Source organism: Ornithorhynchus anatinus, chromosome 3, assembly GCF_004115215.2.
Source record: "Ornithorhynchus anatinus isolate Pmale09 chromosome 3, mOrnAna1.pri.v4, whole genome shotgun sequence".
NCBI lineage: Eukaryota > Metazoa > Chordata > Mammalia > Monotremata > Ornithorhynchidae > Ornithorhynchus > Ornithorhynchus anatinus.
This window is the reverse complement of record NC_041730.1, coordinates 74,335,517-74,345,207: the sequence shown is the minus strand read 5'-3', so window position 1 is coordinate 74,345,207 and position 9,691 is coordinate 74,335,517. Positions and strand designations below refer to the sequence as shown.

Below are 9,691 nucleotides of genomic sequence, written 5' to 3'. Positions count from 1 at the left end.
GCCCCTAACACAATGTTATGAACATAAGTACTCAATTCTTTTGATTGCTTGATTTCACATAAACCTATGGCTGGTTGTGTACACTTCAAAACCATTGAGTATAATCTAGGACAGCAATCTCAGTATCAACCACTCAATAATTGCATTGATTGAGGTCTTACTGTGTGTAGAGAACTGTACTAAACGTTTAGGAGAATACAATGGAGTCAGAAGACACAGTCCCTCCTCTGGAGGAATTTATAATCTTGACACAAAAAGATTTGCAGATAGGATAAAAATGGAGAGAAGGTTAGACTGTGCTATACTTCAGTCAGTTTTTGATGAGAGCTATGTGTGTTCAGACACCCAAAGATCCTGGTGAAAATTGGTAAGGGAATTGCAGAGAAGGAAATGAGACATTTTCCAGGAAGTAAAAGGGCTGGCTCGTTCCCTTTTTGCACCACAGTTAGAAGTAGTCCTAACTGGAGTTGAGCCCTCAGAGTTCTCTTGAAGGGGATTGGCAGTGACAAAAATCTTTCTTTTTTTCTTGGTGCTGGTGGAGTGAGGAGGTGTTCGAGTCCTTAATTAAGCTGATGAGAGAACTGAAAGAGTCTATCCAATGCATCTCTATATCTAGCTAGGATAAAGCTCAAAATTACAAAACCATTCTACATAAAACACATGCATCAACTTACTAGTGTGTATATGTACCATGTGTGAAAATCCCAAGAAGGATTCTTTATGCAAGTTGTTTATGTGAATGTCCCTCTGCAGCTTAATTAGATTAACCCCACAACTTCTTCTAGGCTCTAAGCTCGTTGTGGCCAGGGAACCTGTCCACCCACACTGTTATATTGTACTCTCCCTAGGACTTGGTGCAGTGTGCTGCACACAGCACTCAATACCATTGACTAACTGATACGAAACTGCTGAAAAGTGGCAGGAATACAGGTTCCCAAAACGTTTTCAGAAAAAGGGTAAGCATGACAAGCAGAGGAAAGAAAAGCACTGCTATACAGAGGGAGCTATTCAAGCAAAACAGAAATCCCATCAAAGATTGGTGGGACAATTCCTAAGGGATTATCCTGAGTTTATCATCAGAATACCTCTTATATTGCTTTATTAGCTTCCCTTGGACTTTGAGTCCCATGTGGGACAGGGACTATGTCTGATCTGATTATCTTCTCTCTACCTTTGTGCTTTACTACTGTGCTTGGCTCATAGTAAGCACTTAAATACTTTTAATTATTATTATTCATTAATAATTAGGATTCAAGACTGAGGGAAGGAGAATCAAAGCCCTAGTGATTGTACTAAATTAGGAGCCTTAAGCCTCAATTCCTTTTATTTTCTCAGCTGATGCCTGGGGGAAGAAGCAATTTTTGGCCTCAGTTTCCCTAATTGTAAAATGGTCATGAGACTAATTGCTACCCACCAGTTTCTAAGAGAGGATGAATGGGAGAGGGCGAATCTGTATAAACAGTTAAGGAAGGAACTCCCAAGCAGTTGTGTTAGAAGATGGATATGGAACCCAATTGTTTCATAAAACTCCTACAGGTTAGGCCAACCTTCTTGAAAGGGAAGAAATCCCTTTTCCTTGTTTGTGCTTGGTTTGGCTGGCCATGCTATAGATATGTCCCCTGAAACTGCCTATGGTAATCTTCCATGAAGCGGAGAGAGTACTAAGAGCAAACCTGGCTTTGTCACTGCTGAACTCAGCACACAAGCTGTTCATAGCTGCAACAGATGTTTCTGCTTTTTAAGATCTGTGAGAACCTCACCAAACTCCCCCCTCCCTCCTTCCCCCTTTTAGGAACAAATGCCAACACAGTCGAGATCCAAAACGTTTGACCTCAGCCTTATGTTGTTACTGGAAGGTAGTGAGGCTGGATCGCCTATTGTCTGTTTCAAACAATAAACCAGAAACTTCAGAAAGTGATTTGCCTTTTCACACACACCAAGACTCTGTGGCTCTTTGCTGCTTTATAGCTACTTACAAGTATTCCCTTGGCAATGGTAAAAGAAAAAGTGTGTTTCAACGAGTGATATTTTTAAAAAGTTGACTTCCCCAATGTACTTCCCATAGAATATGAATTCTCAAGAAAACAGGCTCCATCTTGGCTTTCCAACTGTGGTGCTCACACAATGAGCAAGCACCACTCAAAACTGACATTCCACTTCAAGTGGGCCTTGTAGTAAGGATCCAATCCTTGTACAGGCCTGTAACTGACTTATGAGGAATAGCCACATGCTTCTTGATGACCAAGGTGACTACAAATGACAAAAGCTATTGGAAAAAAAGCAACCTCTTCCTTTTTTTTTTTTTAGTTGAGTGTTGGCTTTTTTGTTTTATGGTATTTGAGCACTTACTTGTTAAGCCCCAGCTATTGCCTTGCAGGTTTGGGCCTGAACCCTTTTTGTTGCAGTTTGGGGCTCAGTGCTTTTTCCTTCCAGGCCTAGCCCCAAACCCTTCTCGTTCCATTTTGGGACCCCCCGCAACCTTTGCCTTCCAGATTTGCCCCCATAGCCTTTGCCTTGCATGTTTGGCTCCAACCACATTTTGTTCCAGTTTGGGTCCCCAGCCTTTGTCTTGTCTTGCAGATTTGGCCCTGAACCCTTTTCATTCCACTTTGGGGGCCCCCCCAGCCTTTGCCTTGCACAATTGCCCCCAAACCCTTCTTGTTCCATTTTGGGACACTCCCACTTTTCCCTACCAGGCCTGGCCCCAACACTTCTTGTTCCAAAAGGGGACCCCCAGCCTTTACCTTCCATATTTGCTTTCTGAGCTTTTGCCTTGCAGGCCTGGCCCTGAAACCTTTTTGTTCCAGTGTGGTTCCCCCAGTTTATGCCATCCAGTTTTGCCCCCCAAGCCTTTGCCTTGCAGGTTTGACCCCAAACCCTTTTTGTTCCAGGTTGGGCCTCCCAGCCTTTGCCTCGCAGGTATAACGCCAAACTCTTTTCATTCCATTTTGGGACCCCCAGCCTTTGCCTTCCACATATACCCCTACCTAGCCTATGCCTAGCAGGTTTGGCCCCGAACCATTTTCATTCCATTTTGCACCCACCATCCTATGCCTTGCAGGTTTGCCCCAAATCCTTTTCCTTCCAATTTGGGCCCCCCAGCTTTTGCCTTGCAGGTTTGACCCCAAACCCTTATAGTTCCATTATGGGACCCCTAGCTTTTGCCTTGCAGGCCTGGCCCTGAACCGTTTTTGTTCCAGTTTGGGTCCCCCAGTTTTTGCCTTCCAGTTTTGCCACCTCAGCCTTTGTCTTGCAGGTTTGTTCCCAAACCCTTTTCATTCCAGTTTTGCCCCCCTCCCCAAACCACAGCCTTTGTTTTGCAGGTGTGGCCCCAAACCCTTTTCATTCCAGTTTGGGCTCCCCAGCCTTTGTCTTGCAGGTTTGGCCCTGAACCTTTTTCGTTCCAGTTTGAGGCCCTCCGCTTTTGCTTTGCACTTCTGGGACCAAACACATTTCGTTCCAGAATGGACCCCCCAGCCTGGTCTTGCAGGTTTGTCCCCAAGCACTTTTCCTTCCAAATTGAGTCCCCTAGCCTTTGCCTTGCCGATTTGGCACTGAACCCTTTTCGTCCAGTTTAGGAATGAAACTGTTGCTCATTGCTTCTCCTCGTCCTTGAGGATCATCTCTCTTATACTGTGGGCAAACGCAATTCCCAGATTTTCCCTCTTACTGAATAGACTGCTTTGCTACCCCAAAAAGAAGAAGAATGATGCGGGGAAGAAGAGTGATGAGGCAGATGCCACTCATGGAAGAACAGGGGCCTGGGCTCTGTGCAGGAAACTAGTTCTGTCTGGTTTGCCTGGGACTGAGAAGACCCAGGGCCTTAATTCTATAGATGGGTCAAGCCTCTCTGGGACTGTAGTCCTGACTGCAGGATCACTGCATAGTGTCACACTCCGGAGAAGGGACCCTTTTGGACTTATTGTGGAAGTTTGTGGTTTCTAATATCAGAAGGAGCTCAGGGTGTCTCCCCTATTTCTCTCTGAGAAGCAGAGTTGTTCAAATTTCTGCCTAAAATCAAGTTCTCAGCGGTGTGGGCTGGGAGGATAGAAGGCAGGTATTGTACCAGAAACTGAATCCAGTGTGCATGCAGTTCTGCACCTTCAGTCAATCAGTTGGATTGATGGAGTGCCTCCTGTGTGCAGAGCACTGTACTAAGTGCTTGAGAGAGTACCCATAGGACAGACACATTCCCTGCCCATAACACTTACAGTCTAGAGGGGGAGGCAGACATTAATTTAAATACGTAAATAAATAAGGGCAGGTTGTTGCAGTCATCTTAGTGAGGTGCTCTGCCTATACGCCTCACCTCTCCAGATGATAGGTTTAATGTTTGGTGGAGAAGAGGAAAAATGGTGTCTGCCAAAGAAACCTATGTTTTCTGCATCCTACCCCTCCTTCTCTAGCTATGAGACAGCAGAATCTGCAGAAGACTGAAGGGTTTGGCCACAGAAACAGAGGGCAGGACAAAGGACAGAGTGACGGAAACTGGCCCCACACTAATCCACATGGGTCTCTTAAGGTCAGGTTCCACAACTCCAGATGTGTTTGTCAGGACTGGTGAAGGTGCAGTGACATTTGGCTTCCATTAGACCTAAACTCTTCGGGCTCCTACCCAGCAGAGAGCTCTGCAGTGAGTCCTGTGTTCTGGAGGCAGCAGGAGGTGGATGTGGGGGAGAAGGGGAGCATGAGTCTGTCCTTTTGGCTCAGACATAGAAACAGTGGCTGCCCCACAGTCCCCTCGAAAAAGCTATTTGTCTGCAATCTTCTGTGCTACCTCCTCTGGCTCTGAGAAAGACTAGAGACAGACACGTTAGGAGCAATGAAACATTAAAACACAACACATATGTCCAAAATAAAACCAAAATCAGCTCTTTTCCTCTTCTCTCACTCCATTCTGTGTCAAACAGCAGAAAAGAGGGCTTAGTTGGGGAAGACATCTTGGAGGAGATGTGGAGATATGAGGAGCTCTCATATCCCAGCTGGATTATTGTCAGCCTTCTCTCTGATCTCCCTTCCTCCTGTCTCACCCCACTCCACTCTATTCTTCATTCCGCTGCCCGGATCATCTTCCTGGAGAAATGCTTTGGGCATGTCACTCCCCTCCTTAAAAACCTCCAGTGGTTGCCTATCAACCTCGGCATGAAACAAAAACTCCTCACTCTGGGCTTCAAGGCTCTCCATCACCTTGCCCCCTCCTGCCTCTCCTCCCTTCTCTCTTTCTACTGCCCACCCTGCATGCTCCCCTCCTCTGACGCTCACCTCCTCACTGTTCCCGTTCATGCCTATCCTGCCGTCAACCTCTGGCCCATGTCCTACCACTGTCCTGGAATGCCTTCCCTCCTGACCTCTGACAAACTAACTCTCTTCCCCTCTTCAAAGCCCTACTGAGAGCTCACCTCCTCCAAGAGGCCTTCCCAGACTGAGCTTCCCCTTTTCCCTCTGCTCCCTCTCTGCTCCTCCTCCGCCCTCTGCTCCCTCCTCCTTCCCCCCTTCACCTCCCCTCAGCTAAGCCCCTTTTCTCTCTTCTCCTCTCCCTCTCCCATCCCTCCCCTCAGCACTATGCTCATTTGTATATATTTTTATTATCCTATTTATTTTGTTAATGAGGCGTACATCACCTTGCTTCTATTTATCGTGATTATGTTGTCTTGTTTTTGTCTGTCTGTCTCCCCTGATTAGACTGTAAGCCCGTCATTGGGCAGGGATTGTCTCTATCTGTTGCTGAATTTTACATTCCAAGCGCTTAGTACAGTGCTCTGCACATAGTAAGTGCTCAATAAATACTATAGAATGAAATGTGATTTTAGGAGGGCTCTGAAGGTGGGTAGAGTGATGTTTTTTCTGCTTTACAGGGCCAGACTGCTCTGACTACTCCTGGGGTCCAGTGTTGGGAGGTCAGATGTGGGGGCTGGGAGGAGGAAACTCAGACAGGAAAGAAAGGTGGGTTGGAGGTCAGGCCAGAGATGAGACCCCCTGGAGAGCTGCTTGGAATGTGTGTTTCCCTGGACAAATCTTTTCATGCTAGAGATTCAATCCAATCCTATCCCTTATCCCCTATTCCATCCTACCCTATCTTTGCCAAAGCCATCCCCTCTTTCCATGAAGCTGCTAAGGCTTTCTCCTGGGATACCTGCTCTCTAACCCAGCTGCTTCCAATCAGGTGTATGACTGATTTCAGGCCGGCCCCACACCCTGCTCCCCCCCACCCCCACCATATAATCCTCCAGAGCCTGAGGCTGTTTGGAGTTGAATGTGTTGGCTTGAGTGTGAGGGGCTGTGGAGTTTAGGAGGAGAAGAGGAACATTTTGGGGGTGAAGGAGGTGTAGAGTTTGGGGTAACTTTGAATCTGCTTTCTGGCTTGTTTACTGGGGACTCTTCTGGGCCAGGCAATTTGCTTAAAGGAATCCTTGGCAAGCTGTGATGTGGAGGCATAATTTTTCTCCTTTCCCAACCTTATTCGTGCCTGTGAGGGAAGTGGGTAGTGGGCTGAAGGGCCTAACACTCCATTTCAGAAGGCTTCTTGGCCACTCAAACTGCCTCTTTGTTCTCCAGCCTTTCTCTGTGGCTGTGGAAATTCCAAGAGACACTTCCTTCTTGCAATTAATCATTGGTGTGTACTGAGTGCTTGATAGGAGTAATAATAATAATGTTGGTATTTAAGCCCTTCTATGTCCGAGCACTGTTCTAAGCGCTGGGGTAGATACAGGGTAATCAGGTTGTCCCATGTGAGGCTCACAGTTAATCCCCATTTTACAGATGAGGTAACTGAGGCACAGAGAAGTTAAGTGACTTGCCCACAGTCACACAGCTGACAAGTGGCAGATCCGGGAATCGAACCCATGACCTCTGACTCCCAAGCCCGGGCTCCTTCCACTGAGCCATGCTGCGTACTGCGTGGTTAAGAGAGTACTGTACAACAGAAGTAACAGACATGTTCACTGCAGCCCTGACTCATCACCTTAACAGACCTGTCCCCAACTTTTCTGCTCCCTTCTCTTATACCTTCAAGATATGCTTGTCTCCCACATACTACTAGAGTTCCCTTTCAATCTTATGGGTCCAGCATCAGTTGAATGGGTAGGACCCAATTAATATAGTACAGGTAAGGTAAGGATCTAAGTAGAAGGATACATACCTAATTGTTGTGGGGTGTAGAGTTCACTGCTTGGTGGGTATGCCTAAGTGCATGGCTGAGTTGAAAGGGTAAATAAAGCGTGTGTGTAAAGCTAACGTTTTTGCCTAACCTAACCTTTTCCCTTGGCTTAACCTTTTCCCCTAGATTAACCTTTTCCCCTAGACTAACCTTTCCCCCAGCCTAACCTTTTCCCCTAGAATTACTTTTACCTTAGCCTAATGTTTTTACCTAGCCTAACCTTTTTCCTTGGCCTATCCTTTTCTCTGACCTAACCTTTTCCCATAGCCTGACCTGACCCCTAGCTAATCTTTCCCCTAGCCTAATGTTTTTTCCTAAACTAACCTTTTCCCTTGGCCTGTCCTTTTCCCTGAAATAACCTTTTTCCCTAGCCTAACCTTTTCCCCAGCCTGTCCTTTTTCCCTAACATAACCTTCTCCCCAGCTTAAATTTATCCCATGGCCTAATCTTTTCCCCTAGCTTAACCTTTTCCCCTAACCTAGCCTTTTCACCTACCCTAACCTTTTTCCTTAGTCTTAACTGTTCCCCTAACCAAACCTTTATACCTAGCCTAAGCTTTTCCCATAGCCTTAACTTTCCCCTGGCCTAACCTTTTCCCCTAGCATAACCTATTCCTCAACTTAAACCTTTCCCATGGCCTAACCGTTTTTCCTGGCCTATCCTTTTCCCTAGCCAAACCTTTCCCCAGACATTAACTTCACACCTTGCCTAATCTTGTCCCGTAGGCTAACCTTTCCCCTTGCTTAACCTTTTGCCCTAGCCTAACCTTTTCCCATAGCCTAATCTTTTCCCTCGCTGAACCTTTCCCCTCCCCTAACCTTTTCTGCTGGTCTAGTCTTTTCTCCGGCCTAACCTTTTCCCCTAGCCTAACCCCATCCCCTAGCCTAAGCTTTTCTCTGAACCTAACCTTTACACCTAGCCTAACTTGCTTTTCCCTGGCCTAACCTTTTCCCCTAACATAGCCGATTCCCTGACTTAAACTTTTCCCATGGCCTAACCTTTTCCCCTGGGCTATCCCTTTCCCTAGCCTAACATATTCCCTAACCTAAACTTTACATCTTGCCTAACCTATGCCCTCCTGGCCTGGCCCCGAGGCCTTTGCCTTCCAGTTTTGGCCCACCTGCCTTTGCCTTGCAGGTCGTACCCCCCGCCACCTTTGCCTTCCAAGCCCAGACCCCTTCTTCCAGGTTTGGCCCCCCAACCTTTGACTTCCCGGCCTGGCCCCGAAGCCTTCTCATTCCAGGTTTGCCCTGCCTCAGACTTTGCCTTCCTGGCCTGGCCCCGAAGCCTTCATGTTCCATATTTGCCCCCCAGCCTTTGCCTTCCAGGTTGGAGCCCCCTTCATTTTCCTTCCAGGCCTGTCCCCGAGCCTTCTCATTCCAGGTTGGGCCCCCCCCACCTTTGCCTTCCCGACCTGGCCCCTGACACTTCTCGATCCAGGTTGGGCCCCCCGACCTTTGATTTCCAGGCCTGGCCCTGAACCCTTCTCGTTCCAGGTTTGGTCCCCCCACCTATGCCTTTCAGGCCTGGCACAGAACACTTCTCACTCCAGGTTGGGCCCCCCATCCTTTGCCTTCCAGGCCTGGCCCCAAACCCTTCTCATACCAGGTTGTACCCCCCGGCATTTGCCTTCTCGGCCTGTCCCCCTGCATTTAATAATAATGTTGGTATTTGTTAAGTGCTTACTATGTGCAGAGCACTGTTCTAAGCGCTGGGGTAGATACAGGGTAATCAGGTTGTCCCATGTGAGGCTCACAGTCTTGATCCCCATTTTACAGATGAGAGAACTGAGGACCAGAAAAGTAATAATAATAATAATGTTGGTATTTGTTAAGCACTTACTATGTGCCGAGCACTGTTCTAAGCGCTGGGGTAGACACGGGAATCAGGTTGTCCCACGTGGGGCTCACAGTCTTCATCCCCATTTTACAGATGAGGTAACTGAGGCACAGAGAAGTGAAGTGACTTGCCCAAGGTCACAGCAGACAAGTGGCAGAGCTGGGATTCGAACTCATGACCTCTGACTCCAAAGCCCGTGCTCTTTCCACTGAGCCACGCTGCTTCTGCTTTGAAGGGACCCAGACCCAGATGCTCAGGATTTAAGGACTCAAGAAGGTAGCTCTACAGTAAAGTGACTTGCCCACGGTCACACAGCTGACAAGTGTCAGAGCTGGGATTTGAACCCATGACCAGGTTTGAACTCCCAAGCCCGGGCTCTTTTCACTGAGCCACGCTGAATTTGCCTTCGCAGCCTGGCCCCCGGCCTTGGCCTTGCAGGTTGGGCCACCACGCCTTTGCTTTCCAGGTTGGGCCCCCCTACTTGACCTTCCAGGCCTGGCCCAGAACACTTCTCTTTTCAGGTTGGAACCCTTTGCCTTGCTGGCCTGGTCCCGAACACTTCTCGTTCCAGGCTGCCTCCCCCGCGCCCCCGATTGCCTTCCTGGCCTGGCCCTGAAGCCTTTGCATTGCAGGTGTGTCTCCCCCCACCCCACCCACTGCCTTTGCCTTCCCAGTCTGGACCCGAAGCCTTCTTGT

At 48.0% G+C, this 9,691-nt stretch overlaps 1 pseudogene; it reads left to right on the top strand.

Annotated features, from left to right (window-relative positions):
* Positions 1–329: 329 nt before the first annotated feature.
* Positions 330–9,691, top strand: part of LOC100086262 — a 31,882-nt pseudogene continuing 22,520 nt past the window's right edge.